The 15710-nt window shown below is 51.6% G+C and overlaps 1 protein-coding gene across 1 annotated transcript in view; it reads left to right on the forward strand.

Moving 5' to 3' along the window:
* The window catches only part of LOC119951497 (zinc finger protein 721-like), a 76502-nt gene that overhangs the window by 41914 nt on the left and 18878 nt on the right, over window positions 1–15710 (forward strand). The window lies entirely within an intron of this gene.

Here is a 15710-nt window from a genome sequence, read left to right on the forward strand (position 1 = left end):
AAGCATATTATGTAAACTGGAAACACCGGAAAATAATTTACCAGTTGGCAGTTCTCCCTTTGCACCGAGCGCGGCCTCATATTTTCCGATGAGTCGTCACCTTTATTTGGGGCAATATGCAGTGTAGCCAATGCACGATCGCCTTATTTATTGGGGCAATGTTCTTCAGTCTGTTCAATGGCAGAATGGGAACAACTTGTCCATCACACTTTGAGTTACAATGTCTTATTAGCGATGCAGGGCAACGATATATGTCCAAAATCAGTGACGATCATTTGTATTTATATTGTGACTTGAACATAGTAAAACTTTTCAAGTAATTTCACGGAAATGTGATAAAGTAAGATTTGACAATGAGCCACATAAGGAGATATGAGGGCAGGTGACCAAAAGCTTGGTCAAAGAGGGAGGTTTTAAGGAGAATCTTAAGGAGGAAGGTGAGATGGATAGGTTTAAGGAAGAAATTCCAGTGCTTGTGACCCGGGCAAATGAAAGAACGGACCCAATGGTGGAGCGATTGAAATAAGAAATGTTCAAGAGGCTGGAATTAGATGAGTGCAGAGACCTGGGAGGGTGTGTGGCTGGAGGAGATTACAGAGATAGGGATGGTCATAACCATGGAGAAAAATGAGGAAAAAAGTTTTAAAACATTGAAGCTTCTGATCCCAGAAACATTGTTGCAAGTTAACATGAAGTGCATGAAAGTTTCAGAAACATGAGCAAGGAGGTGATGTTACTGGATACGTTAATTTAAACCACACTGACTTCGCCACTCTGTAAACTGAAAGCTGTTTCTGATTTAATTCCTCGTATATAACTGGTAGCATATTACTCAAGGGTTAGTTTGTTTGAACAAACTACACACACACAAAATGTTGCATCCTTTTCATTCATGCAGCAACAGACAGAAAAAGATTTACAGTGCAGACACCACAGAGAATAATTGTGTTTCTCATGAGTTCCAGAATCAAAATGTGTCTTCAGAGATAATGAGGTGCGAAGTTTGTTCATAACTTCCAGATAGTTCCTTTTGTTCAAGAGTCACAGATAGACATAGATTCAGCCATTAAAAATTATATCTTTTATTAAGGCATTTGTACAAACACACAACCTCAATCCTTTTAAAGAAGCCGATGAATGGCTCACATCTCTGTTGAACCCAGCAACCGACCTTCTCAAGACAAACTTAATATTTTTCAACCTCAGGAATTCTGCCAGGTTGCTCACCCACACTCCACTTTCGGTGGCTCCGAGTCCCTCCACCCAAGAAAAATCAGTCTCCGGGCTATCAGGGAGGCAAAGGCCAAGACATTGGCCTATCTCCCCCTGGACCCCGGGTCTACCGACACCCCAAATATTGCTACCTCTTGGCTCGGGACCACCTTCACCCCCAACACCTTGGACATTATTTCTGCAAATCCCTGCCAGAACCCCATCAGTTTCGAACATGCCCAGAACATATGGACATGGTTCACAGGCCTCCCCGTGCGCTGCCCACTCCTATCCTCTACTCTCTCAAACCTGCTCCTCTAAGCCACAGTCACATGTGCCCTGTAAACTACTTTGAACTGAATAAGGCTGCGCCGTGCACACAATGAGACACATTCACTCTCCGCAGGGCCTCTTCCCACGTCCCGGCCACCATCCCCAGCTCCTCCTCCCATCTACGTTTAACATCTCCTATCGGGGCACCCTCCCAGTCCATCAGCTCCTGATAAATCTCGGACACCTTCCCCTCCCCTACTCTCTCCCATGACAGCACCTTATCCTGCAACACCAAGGGTGGCAACCTGGGAAAGGACAGCACCTGCCTCCTCACCAAGTCTTGGACCTGTAAGTATCTAAACCCATTCCTGCTGGACAACTCGTATTCGTCCTCCAGGTCACCTAAGCTTGCAAAGGTGCCCCTTACAAACAGGTCCCCAAGCAGCTCAATCCCTGTCTGCCGCCACCCCTGTAACCTCGCGTCCAGCCCCTGGTGCAAACCTGCGGTTGTCACAAATCGGTGCCCACATCGAGGTGCCCTTCAATATATGCAGCCTCCATCCACCTCAAGACCGACCCCTTCCCCACTACACACTTCCTAACCATAGCGATGTTAGCAGCACAGTAATAATTCTTTATATTCGGAAACACCAGTTTTCCCGCCCCCGTTCGTTCTTGACTCGGGGGTCTTCACGGCCCACACAAATCCCGAACTGAGTTGACCTTCTTAAAAAATGACTTTGGCATGATGATTGGGAGGCTCTGAAATAGAAACAAGAGCCGTGGCAGCATTTTTGCTGTCTGTACCCGCCCTTCCAGCGACAATGGTAGCGCATCTCACCTCTTAAAATCCCCCTTATCTGCTCCACCAACTGAGCCAAATTCAACATATGCAGCTGCGCCCAACCCCGTGCATCTGGCTGCCCAAGTATCTGAAACCCAACCCACCATCTTGAACGGCAACTCCCCCAACCTCCCCTTCTGACCCCGGTCTCAATCTGGAACACCTCACTCTTTCCCATGTTCAGCTTGTGTCTGGAAATGGAGAGGGGTTGTGCTTGATTCTCCCACGCGCGCAATCCCTCTCCAACACCTCAACGCTCCATGCACCATTGCCAACGGCTCTATTTCCAGGGATAAAAGCAATGGCAGAGCAGGCACCTCTGCTTTTTGACACAGTGCAACCTGCAATACACCACGCTCACCCGGTGCGTCCGCACGCTTGCTACCGGCGCCCTATACAGCAGTCGGACCCAATCCACAAGCCCCTGCCCAAACCCGAACAGTCCCAACACCTCCCACAGATACTCCCACTGCACCGGTTGAAAGCCTTCTCTACATCATTGCCATTACCACCTCTACTTCTTCCCCTCCGAGGGCTACATAATCACATTAAGTAACCTCCTTACATTCGCCTACTACTTCCCTTCAAAAACCCCGTTTGATCCTCCGCTATCACCCCCAAGGCCAGCACCTTCGTTAGCAGCTTGGCATCCACGTTTAGCAACGATATCGGACCGTAGGACCCACATTGCTCAGGATCCATGGGCAGGATTCTCCTCCGGTGGGATTCTCTATTTTGCCGGCGCCCGGGGGTTTCTCAATGACGTGGGACTGCCTCACAATGGGAAACCCCATTGATTGGCCGGTGAAACGGAGAATACCGCCGACGGGAGGATGCAGAAAAGTGGCGCGATGAGGCGGAGCATTCAGGCCCATATTTTTCTTCAGTATTGGGACATCAGCCACTTGCGATAGCGGAGGGGGGAGCTCCTCACTTTCCCTCGCCTCATTATACATCCTTACCAGAGGTCCCAGGTCAAAGAACAAAGGGCAGCACGGTAGCATTGTGGACAGCACAATCGCTTCACAGCTCCAGGGTCCCAGGTTCGATTCCGGCTTGCGTCACTGTCTGTGCGGAGTCTGCACATCCTCCCCGTGTGTGCGTGGGTTTCCTCCGGGTGCTCCGGTTTCCTCCCACAGTCCAAAGATGTGCAGGTTAGGTGGATTGGCCATGATAAATTGCCCTTCGAGTCCAAAATTGCCCTTAGTGTTGGGTGGAGTTACTGGGTTATGGGGATAGGGTGGAGTTGTTGACCTTGGGTAGGGTGCTCTTTCCAAGAGCCGGTGCAGACTCGATGGGCTGAATGGCCTCCTTCTGCACTGTAAATTCTATGATTCTATAACAAAGAAAATTACAGCACAGGAACAGGCCCTTCGGCCCTCCCAGCCTGCGCCGATCCAGATCCTTTATCTAAACCTGTCTCCTATTTTCCAAGGTCTATTTCCCTCTGTTCCCGCCCGTTCATATACCCGTCTAGATGCCTCTTAAATGATGCTATCGTACCTGCCTCTACCTCCTCCGCTGGTAAAGCGATCCAGGCACCCACCACCCTCTGCGTAAAAAAAACTTTCCACGCACATCTCCCTTAAACTTTCCCCCTCTCACTTTGAAATCGTGACCTTGGAAAAAGCTTGTTGCTATCCACCCTGTCCATACCTCTCATAATTTTGTAGACCTCAATCAGGTCTCCCCTCAACCTCCGTCTTTCCAATGAAAACAATCCTAATCTACTCGACCTTTCTTCATAGCTGGCCTCCTCCATACCAGGCAACATCCTGGTGAACCTCCTCTGCACCCTCTCCAACTCATCCACATCCTTCTGGTGATGTGGCGACCAAAACTGCACGCAGTATTCCAAATGTGGCCTAACCAAAGTCCTATACAACTGTAACATGACCTGCCGACTCTTGTACTCAATACCCCGTCCGATGAAGGCAAGCATGCTGTATGCCTTCTTGACCACTCTATCAACCTGCGTTGCCACCTTCAGGGTACAATGGACCTGAATTCCCAGATCTCTCTGTACATCAATTTTCCCCAGGACCCTTCCATTGACCATATAGTCCGCTCTTGAATTTGATCTTCCAAAATGCATCACCCCGCATTTGCCTGGATTGAACTCCATCTGACATTTCTCTGCCCAACTCTCCAATCTATCTATATTTTGTTGTATTCTCTGACAGTCCTCCTCGCTATCTGCAACTCCACCAATCTTTGTATCATCTGCAAACTTGCTAATCAGACCATCTATACCTTCCTCCAGGTCATTTATGTAGATCACAAACAACAGTGGTCCGAGCACGGATCCCTGTGGAGCACCACTGGTCACCCCTCTCCATTTTGAGACACTCCCTTCCACCACTACTCTCTGTCTCCTGTTACCCAGCCAGTTCTTTATCCATCTAGCTAGTACACCCTGAACCCCATATGACTTCACTTTTTCCATCAACCTGCCATGGGAAACCTTATCAAACGCCTTACTAAAGTCCATGTATATGACATCTACAGCTCTTCCCTCATCAATTAACTTTGTCACTTCCTGAAAGAATTCTATTAGGTTTGTAAGGCATGACCTTCCCTGCACAAAACCATGCTGCCTATCACTGATAAGTCTATTTTCTTCCATATGTGAATAGATCCTATCCCTCAGTATCTTCTCCAACAGTTTGCCTACCACTGATGTCAAGCTCACAGGTCTATAATTCCCTGGATTTTCCCTGCTACCCTTAAACAAAGGGACAACATTAGCAATTCTCCAGTCCTCTGGGACCTCACCCATGCTCAAGGATGCTGCAAAGATATCTGTTAAGGCCCCAGCTATTTCGACCCTCGCTTCCCTCAGTAACCTGGGATAGATCCCATCCGGTCTGTATAACAACTTGACCTAGAGTATTTAAACATCCATCCCTTGCCTCAACATCCATCTTGTCCCTCTCCTTTGTGAATACCGATGCAAAGTACTCATTAAGAATCTCACCCATTTCCTCTGAGTCCATGCATAAATTCCCTCTTTTGTCTTTGAGTGGGCCAATCCTTTCTCTAGTTACCCTCTTGCTCCTTACATACGAATAAAAGGCTTTGGGATTTTCCTTAACCCTGTTAGCCAAGGATATTTCATGCCCCTTTTAGCCCTCTTTATTGCGCGTTTGAGATTCGTCCTACTTTCCCGATATTCCTCCAAAGCTTCATCAATTTTGAGTTGCCTCGATCTTATGAATGCTTCCTTTTTCATCTTGGCTAGTCTCACAATTTCACCCGTCATCCATGGTTCCCTAATCTTGCCATTTCTATCTCTCATTTTCACAGGGACATGTCTGTCCTGCACTCTAATCAACCTTTCCTTAAAAGACCCCACATTTCAAATGTGGATTTACCCTTAAACAGCTGCTCCCAATCCACATTCCCTAGCTCCTGCCGAATTTTGTTATACTCTGCCTTTCCCCAGTTTAGCACACTTCCTTTCGGACCACTCTTGTCCTTGTCCATGAGTATTCTAAAATTTAGGGAATTGTGATCACCATTCCCAAAGTAATCACCGACTGAAACATCAACCACCTGGCTGGAATCATTCCCCAATACCAGGTCCAGTATGGCCCACTCCCGAGTTGGACTATTTACATACTGCTCTAAAAAACTCTCCTGGATGCTCCTTACAAACTCTGCTCCATCTACACCTCCAACACTACACGAATCCCATTCAATGTTGGGGAAGTTAAAATCTTCCATCACAACCACCCTATTGCTCCAACATTTTTCTATAATCTGTCTGCATATTTGTATCTCTACTTCATGCTCGCTTTTGGGAGGCCTGTAGTAAAGTCCCAACAATGTTACTGCACCCTTCCTATTTCTTAGCTCCACCCATATTGCCCTCCTTAATCACAGCTGTGATATCATCTCTGACGAGTAATGCAACTCCCCCCCCCCCCCCCCCCCCCACCTCCCTCTCTATCCCTCCTGAAGCATCTATACCCTGGGATATTCAGTTGCCAGTCCTGCCCTTCCGTCAACCAAGTCTCAGTAATACCAATAACATCATATTCCCAGGTACTGATCCAAGCCCTAAGTTCATCTGCCTTACCTGCTACACTTCTCGCATTAAAACAAATGCACCTCAGACCACCTGTCCCTTTGTGTTCATCAACTCTTCCCTGTCTACTCTTCCCCCAAGTCACATTGAGTTTATTATCTCGTACCTTACTGGCGTTAATTGCTGCTTCTTTACTGACCTCTAACTTCCTAATCTGGTTCCCATCCCCCTGCCACATTAGTTTAAAACCTCCCCAACAATGTTAGCAAAAGCACCCCCAAGGACATTGGTTCCAGTCCTGCCCAGGTGTAGACCATCCGGTTTGTAATGATCCCACCGCCCCCAGAACTGGTTCCAATGTCCCAAAAATCTGAACCCCTCCCTCCTGCACCATCTCTCAAGCCACGTATTCATTCTGACTATTCTTGAGTTTCTACTCTGACTGTCCCGTGGCACTGGTAGCAATCCTGAGATTACTACACGTTTAGTGTCTCGGGTTTAGGCCGCTGCCCAGATATATCAGTTCACTCACCTTCCCAGAGCACAATTCGGCCGCTCCCACTCAGCTCCTCCCACGCACTGAAACTGCAATGGAAGTTTTTTAAAAATAGGTAAACTTACCGCTCCCGTTCAACTCCTCCCACGCACTGAAACTTCAAACAGCCCCCTGGTTACTGCTCTCGCTGAAAAAAAGAAGGCACACTCCGCACTCCTGAAATGATAATGGTATAATCCACAAACTTCTTATAAAACTCCACTGGGAATCCTTTGGGGTCCAGGGTCTTTCCTGCTTGCATCACCCCCATATTCTCCATCACCTCCATCAACCCAATGGCTGCCCCTAGTCCCTCACCCCTGCCGGGGGCTCTGACTCATATAGCTTCCTATAAAACTCCTTGAATACCCCATTCACCCCCACCGGGCCCAGTACCACTCTTCCCATCCGTCCTTCACTCTTCCAATCTCCCTCGCCGCCTCCTGCTTCCTAAATTGGTGGGCCAGCATCCTGCTCGCCGTCGTCCAGTACTCGTACACTGCCCCCTTGGTCTTCTGCTGAGGGACTTAAGGCTGTTTTTGTTAGAAGAAGGTTAAGAGGTGACTTAATTGAGGCATACGAGATGATCAGAGGATTAGATAGGGTGGACAGTGAGAGCATTTTTCCTCGAATGGTGATGTCTAGCACTAGGGGACACAGCCTTAAATTGAGGGGAGATAGATACAGGACAGATGTCAGAGGTAGGTTCTTTACTCAGACAGTAGGAAGGGCGTGGAATGCCCTGCCTGCAACAGTAGTGGACTTGCCATCATTAAAGGCATTGAAATGGCCATTGGATAAACATATGGATGATAAGGGAACAGTGTAGATGGGCATTAGAGTGGTTTCACAGGTTGGCGCAACATCGAGGGCCGAAGGGCCTATACTGCGCTGTAATGTTCTATGTTCTACAACTGCCCTACCACCTTCCCTGTGGACACCAGCCCAAACTCCCACCTGGAGCCTCTGCCTCTCCTTAGAAACCCTGCCTCCCCCCCCCCCCCCCCCCCCCCCCCCCCCCCCCCCCCCCCACCTCCCTCTCTATCCCTCCTGAAGCATCTATACCCTGGGATATTCAGTTGCCAGTCCTGCCCTTCCGTCAACCAAGTCTCAGTAATACCAATAACATCATATTCCCAGGTACTGATCCAAGCCCTAAGTTCATCTGCCTTACCTGCTACACTTCTCGCATTAAAACAAATGCACCTCAGACCACCTGTCCCTTTGTGTTCATCAACTCTTCCCTGTCTACTCTTCCCCCAAGTCACATTGAGTTTATTATCTCGTACCTTACTGGCGTTAATTGCTGCTTCTTTACTGACCTCTAACTTCCTAATCTGGTTCCCATCCCCCTGCCACATTAGTTTAAAACCTCCCCAACAATGTTAGCAAAAGCACCCCCAAGGACATTGGTTCCAGTCCTGCCCAGGTGTAGACCATCCGGTTTGTAATGATCCCACCGCCCCCAGAACTGGTTCCAATGTCCCAAAAATCTGAACCCCTCCCTCCTGCACCATCTCTCAAGCCACGTATTCATTCTGACTATTCTTGAGTTTCTACTCTGACTGTCCCGTGGCACTGGTAGCAATCCTGAGATTACTACACGTTTAGTGTCTCGGGTTTAGCCGCTGCCCAGATATATCAGTTCACTCACCTTCCCAGAGCACAATTCGGCCGCTCCCACTCAGCTCCTCCCACGCACTGAAACTGCAATGGAAGTTTTTTAAAAATAGGTAAACTTACCGCTCCCGTTCAACTCCTCCCACGCACTGAAACTTCAAACAGCCCCCTGGTTACTGCTCTCGCTGAAAAAAAGAAGGCACACTCCGCACTCCTGAAATGATAATGGTATAATCCACAAACTTCTTATAAAACTCCACTGGGAATCCTTTGGGGTCCAGGGTCTTTCCTGCTTGCATCACCCCCATATTCTCCATCACCTCCATCAACCCAATGGCTGCCCCTAGTCCCTCACCCCTGGCCGGGGGCTCTGACTCATATAGCTTCCTATAAAACTCCTTGAATACCCCATTCACCCCCACCGGGCCCAGTACCACTCTTCCCATCCGTCCTTCACTCTTCCAATCTCCCTCGCCGCCTCCTGCTTCCTAAATTGGTGGGCCAGCATCCTGCTCGCCGTCGTCCAGTACTCGTACACTGCCCCCTTGGTCTTCTGCTGAGGGACTTAAGGCTGTTTTTGTTAGAAGAAGGTTAAGAGGTGACTTAATTGAGGCATACGAGATGATCAGAGGATTAGATAGGGTGGACAGTGAGAGCATTTTTCCTCGAATGGTGATGTCTAGCACTAGGGGACACAGCCTTAAATTGAGGGGAGATAGATACAGGACAGATGTCAGAGGTAGGTTCTTTACTCAGACAGTAGGAAGGGCGTGGAATGCCCTGCCTGCAACAGTAGTGGACTTGCCATCATTAAAGGCATTGAAATGGCCATTGGATAAACATATGGATGATAAGGGAACAGTGTAGATGGGCATTAGAGTGGTTTCACAGGTTGGCGCAACATCGAGGGCCGAAGGGCCTATACTGCGCTGTAATGTTCTATGTTCCGCAACTGCTCTACCACCTTCCCTGTGGACACCAGCCCAAACTCCCACCTGGAGCCTCTGCCTCTCCTTAGAAACCCTGCCTCCACCCCCCCCCCCCCCCCCCCCTCCACCCCCCCCCCCCCCCCCCCCCCCCCCCGGAGTACCGCCTTGTCAACCCTCAAAATCTCATCCACCAGTCTTGTCATCTCTGTTCATTCCTCCTTTTGCTGTGCACCCGATCGAAATGAAGTCCCACTAGCCGCTGCCTTAAGTGCTGCCCACCGCGTCGGTGGCTGTAACCTCCCCCGTATAGTTAAGTTTCACATACCCCCAGATGGCAGCACTCACCTCCTCATCTGCTGACATCCCCATATCCAGCTTCAACTGTGGGCGCTGGTCCCCCTTCGGTCCACTCGCAAATCCACCCAGTGTGGCGTGCGATCTGAAACCACGATCACCGAGAACCCCAAGTCGGCCAACCCCGCCAATAACATCTTGTCCACCACAAGGAAATCAATCCGGGAGTATTGTACATGGGAGAAGTATGAAAACTCCTTCGCTCTCGGCATCCCAAGCCTCCACGGGTCCGCTCCCCTCGTGCTCCACAAACCCCTTCAGCTCCTTCACCACCGCCAACACCCTCCCGACTTCAGGCTCAACCGATCCAAGTTTGGTTCAATGACCGTGTTAAAATCACCCCCATGGTCAACTGGTGCGAGTCTAGATCAGGAATCTTCCCCAGCACCCGTCTCATAAACTCCACATCATCCCAGTTTGGGACATAAACATTTGCCAAAATCACCGGCATCCCCTTCAGCTTCCCACTCACCATTGCCAACGTCCTCTCCCACCCCCAAATCTGCCACACTGCTGCCCATCTCAAATATCACCCCGCTTATCTACCAGCACCCCCACCCTCCTCGTCTTCATGTCCAGTCCCAAATGAACACATGCCTTACCATCCTTTCCTCATGTTGTCTGATCCCCAATCTTTACATGCGTTTCCTGTAAGAAAAAAGCCATGTCCGCCGTCAAACTCCGCAAGTGCACGAACACACATGACCGTTTGACCGACTCATTCATTCCCCTCATGTTCCTTGTGACCAGCCTAGTTTGTGGGGGAGCTCCCTGCTCCCCTCCCCTGTCAATCAACCATGTCCCTTTTTTGGGTCATCCCCCGGGCTGTGTCACGTGACCCTCGAGGCTCACTCTCGGATGTCCACCGTCATCACACACTTTCGTCAGCAGTCCGCTCCCCCCACCCCATCACCACCTACCCCCCCCCCCACCCCATCACCACCTACCCCCCCCCCCCCCCCCCCCCCCCCCCCCCGGAGTACCGCCTTGTCAACCCTCAAAATCTCATCCACCAGTCTTGTCATCTCTGTTCATTCCTCCTTTTGCTGTGCACCCGATCGAAATGAAGTCCCACTAGCCGCTGCCTTAAGTGCTGCCCACCGCGTCGGTGGCTGTAACCTCCCCCGTATAGTTAAGTTTCACATACCCCCAGATGGCAGCACTCACCTCCTCATCTGCTGACATCCCCATATCCAGCTTCAACTGTGGGCGCTGGTCCCCCTTCGGTCCACTCGCAAATCCACCCAGTGTGGCGTGCGATCTGAAACCACGATCACCGAGAACCCCAAGTCGGCCAACCCCGCCAATAACATCTTGTCCACCACAAGGAAATCAATCCGGGAGTATTGTACATGGGAGAAGTATGAAAACTCCTTCGCTCTCGGCATCCCAAGCCTCCACGGGTCCGCTCCCCTCGTGCTCCACAAACCCCTTCAGCTCCTTCACCACCCGCCAACACCCTCCCGACTTCAGGCTCAACCGATCCAAGTTTGGTTCAATGACCGTGTTAAAATCACCCCCATGGTCAACTGGTGCGAGTCTAGATCAGGAATCTTCCCCAGCACCCGTCTCATAAACTCCACATCATCCCAGTTTGGGACATAAACATTTGCCAAAATCACCGGCATCCCCTTCAGCTTCCCACTCACCATTGCCAACGTCCTCTCCCACCCCCAAATCTGCCACACTGCTGCCCATCTCAAATATCACCCGCTTATCTACCAGCACCCCCACCCTCCTCGTCTTCATGTCCAGTCCCAAATGAACACATGCCTTACCATCCTTTCCTCAATGTTGTCTGATCCCCAATCTTTACATGCGTTTCCTGTAAGAAAAAAGCCATGTCCGCCGTCAAACTCCGCAAGTGCACGAACACACATGACCGTTTGACCGACTCATTCATTCCCCTCATGTTCCTTGTGACCAGCCTAGTTTGTGGGGGAGCTCCCTGCTCCCCTCCCCTGTCAATCAACCATGTCCCTTTTTTGGGTCATCCCCCGGGCTGTGTCACGTGACCCTCGAGGCTCACTCTCGGATGTCCACCGTCATCACACACTTTCGTCAGCAGTCCGCTCCCCCCACCCCATCACCACCTACCCCCCCCCCCACCCCATCACCACCTACCCCCCCCCCCCCCCCCCCCCCCCCCCCGGAGTACCGCCTTGTCAACCCTCAAAATCTCATCCACCAGTCTTGTCATCTCTGTTCATTCCTCCTTTTGCTGTGCACCCGGATCGAAATGAAGTCCCACTAGCCGCTGCCTTAAGTGCTGCCCACCGCGTCGGTGGCTGTAACCTCCCCCGTATAGTTAAGTTTCACATACCCCCAGATGGCAGCACTCACCTCCTCATCTGCTGACATCCCCATATCCAGCTTCAACTGTGGGCGCTGGTCCCCCTTCGGTCCACTCGCAAATCCACCCAGTGTGGCGTGCGATCTGAAACCACGATCACCGAGAACCCCAAGTCGGCCAACCCCGCCAATAACATCTTGTCCACCACAAGGAAATCAATCCGGGAGTATTGTACATGGGAGAAGTATGAAAACTCCTTCGCTCTCGGCATCCCAAGCCTCCACGGGTCCGCTCCCCTCGTGCTCCACAAACCCCTTCAGCTCCTTCACCACCGCCAACACCCTCCCGACTTCAGGCTCAACCGATCCAAGTTTGGTTCAATGACCGTGTTAAAATCACCCCCATGGTCACTGGTGCGAGTCTAGATCAGGAATCTTCCCCAGCACCCGTCTCATAAACTCCACATCATCCCAGTTTGGGACATAAACATTTGCCAAAATCACCGGCATCCCCTTCAGCTTCCCACTCACCATTGCCAACGTCCTCTCCCACCCCCAAATCTGCCACACTGCTGCCCATCTCAAATATCACCCGCTTATCTACCAGCACCCCCACCCTCCTCGTCTTCATGTCCAGTCCCAAATGAACACATGCCTTACCATCCTTTCCTCAATGTTGTCTGATCCCCAATCTTTACATGCGTTTCCTGTAAGAAAAAAGCCATGTCCGCCGTCAAACTCCGCAAGTGCACGAACACACATGACCGTTTGACCGACTCATTCATTCCCCTCATGTTCCTTGTGACCAGCCTAGTTTGTGGGGGAGCTCCCTGCTCCCCTCCCCTGTCAATCAACCATGTCCCTTTTTTGGGTCATCCCCCGGGCTGTGTCACGTGACCCTCGAGGCTCACTCTCGGATGTCCACCGTCATCACACACTTTCGTCAGCAGTCCGCTCCCCCCACCCCATCACCACCTACCCCCCCCCCCACCCCATCACCACCTACCCCCCCCCCCCCCCCCCCCCCCCCCCGGAGTACCGCCTTGTCAACCCTCAAAATCTCATCCACCAGTCTTGTCATCTCTGTTCATTCCTCCTTTTGCTGTGCACCCGGATCGAAATGAAGTCCCACTAGCCGCTGCCTTAAGTGCTGCCCACCGCGTCGGTGGCTGTAACCTCCCCCGTATAGTTAAGTTTCACATACCCCCAGATGGCAGCACTCACCTCCTCATCTGCTGACATCCCCATATCCAGCTTCAACTGTGGGCGCTGGTCCCCCTTCGGTCCACTCGCAAATCCACCCAGTGTGGCGTGCGATCTGAAACCACGATCACCGAGAACCCCAAGTCGGCCAACCCCGCCAATAACATCTTGTCCACCACAAGGAAATCAATCCGGGAGTATTGTACATGGGAGAAGTATGAAAACTCCTTCGCTCTCGGCATCCCAAGCCTCCACGGGTCCGCTCCCCTCGTGCTCCACAAACCCCTTCAGCTCCTTCACCACCGCCAACACCCTCCCGACTTCAGGCTCAACCGATCCAAGTTTGGTTCAATGACCGTGTTAAAATCACCCCCATGGTCAACTGGTGCGAGTCTAGATCAGGAATCTTCCCCAGCACCCGTCTCATAACTCCACATCATCCCAGTTTGGGACATAAACATTTGCCAAAATCACCGGCATCCCCTTCAGCTTCCCACTCACCATTGCCAACGTCCTCTCCCACCCCCAAATCTGCCACACTGCTGCCCATCTCAAATATCACCCGCTTATCTACCAGCACCCCCACCCTCCTCGTCTTCATGTCCAGTCCCAAATGAACACATGCCTTACCATCCTTTCCTCAATGTTGTCTGATCCCCAATCTTTACATGCGTTTCCTGTAAGAAAAAAGCCATGTCCGCCGTCAAACTCCGCAAGTGCACGAACACACATGACCGTTGACCGACTCATTCATTCCCCTCATGTTCCTTGTGACCAGCCTAGTTTGTGGGGGAGCTCCCTGCTCCCCTCCCCTGTCAATCAACCATGTCCCTTTTTTGGGTCATCCCCCGGGCTGTGTCACGTGACCCTCGAGGCTCACTCTCGGATGTCCACCGTCATCACACACTTTCGTCAGCAGTCCGCTCCCCCCACCCCATCACCACCTACCCCCCCCCCCACCCCATCACCACCTACCCCCCCCCCCCCCCCCCCCCCCCCCGGAGTACCGCCTTGTCAACCCTCAAAATCTCATCCACCAGTCTTGTCATCTCTGTTCATTCCTCCTTTTGCTGTGCACCCGGATCGAAATGAAGTCCCACTAGCCGCTGCCTTAAGTGCTGCCCACCGCGTCGGTGGCTGTAACCTCCCCCGTATAGTTAAGTTTCACATACCCCCAGATGGCAGCACTCACCTCCTCATCTGCTGACATCCCCATATCCAGCTTCAACTGTGGGCGCTGGTCCCCCTTCGGTCCACTCGCAAATCCACCCAGTGTGGCGTGCGATCTGAAACCACGATCACCGAGAACCCCAAGTCGGCCAACCCCGCCAATAACATCTTGTCCACCACAAGGAAATCAATCCGGGAGTATTGTACATGGGAGAAGTATGAAAACTCCTTCGCTCTCGGCATCCCAAGCCTCCACGGGTCCGCTCCCCTCGTGCTCCACAAACCCCTTCAGCTCCTTCACCACCGCCAACACCCTCCCGACTTCAGGCTCAACCGATCCAAGTTTGGTTCAATGACCGTGTTAAAATCACCCCCATGGTCAACTGGTGCGAGTCTAGATCAGGAATCTTCCCCAGCACCCGTCTCATAAACTCCACATCATCCCAGTTTGGGACATAAACATTTGCCAAAATCACCGGCATCCCCTTCAGCTTCCCACTCACCATTGCCAACGTCCTCTCCCACCCCCAAATCTGCCACACTGCTGCCCATCTCAAATATCACCCGCTTATCTACCAGCACCCCCACCCTCCTCGTCTTCATGTCCAGTCCCAAATGAACACATGCCTTACCATCCTTTCCTCAATGTTGTCTGATCCCCAATCTTTACATGCGTTTCCTGTAAGAAAAAAGCCATGTCCGCCGTCAAACTCCGCAAGTGCACGAACACACATGACCGTTTGACCGACTCATTCATTCCCCTCATGTTCCTTGTGACCAGCCTAGTTTGTGGGGGAGCTCCCTGCTCCCCTCCCCTGTCAATCAACCATGTCCCTTTTTTGGGTCATCCCCCGGGCTGTGTCACGTGACCCTCGAGGCTCACTCTCGGATGTCCACCGTCATCACACACTTTCGTCAGCAGTCCGCTCCCCCCACCCCATCACCACCTACCCCCCCCCCCACCCCATCACCACCTACCCCGCCCCCCCCCCCCCCCCCCCCCCAAACAAAGCAACAATCCCATCCCCTTGCCCTGCACCAACCACATGACAACCCTCCACTGCGCTCCCGTTAACTTGCCCAGCTAGCCTGGTGGCCACCACCCAAGGCCTCCAAACCTCCTACCCCACCCCATTCGCAGTCTTTCTCCCCCCCCCTCGAAAAAAGAAACGGAAGAAAGGTGTACTCGCCCTTGGCGCTCCCCAAGCACCCTGCCACTCCCCAAGCATCCCGCCACCAAGCCCCACA

The sequence above is a fragment of the Scyliorhinus canicula genome, chromosome 17 (assembly GCF_902713615.1).
Source record: "Scyliorhinus canicula chromosome 17, sScyCan1.1, whole genome shotgun sequence".
Classification (NCBI taxonomy): Eukaryota; Metazoa; Chordata; class Chondrichthyes; order Carcharhiniformes; family Scyliorhinidae; genus Scyliorhinus; species Scyliorhinus canicula.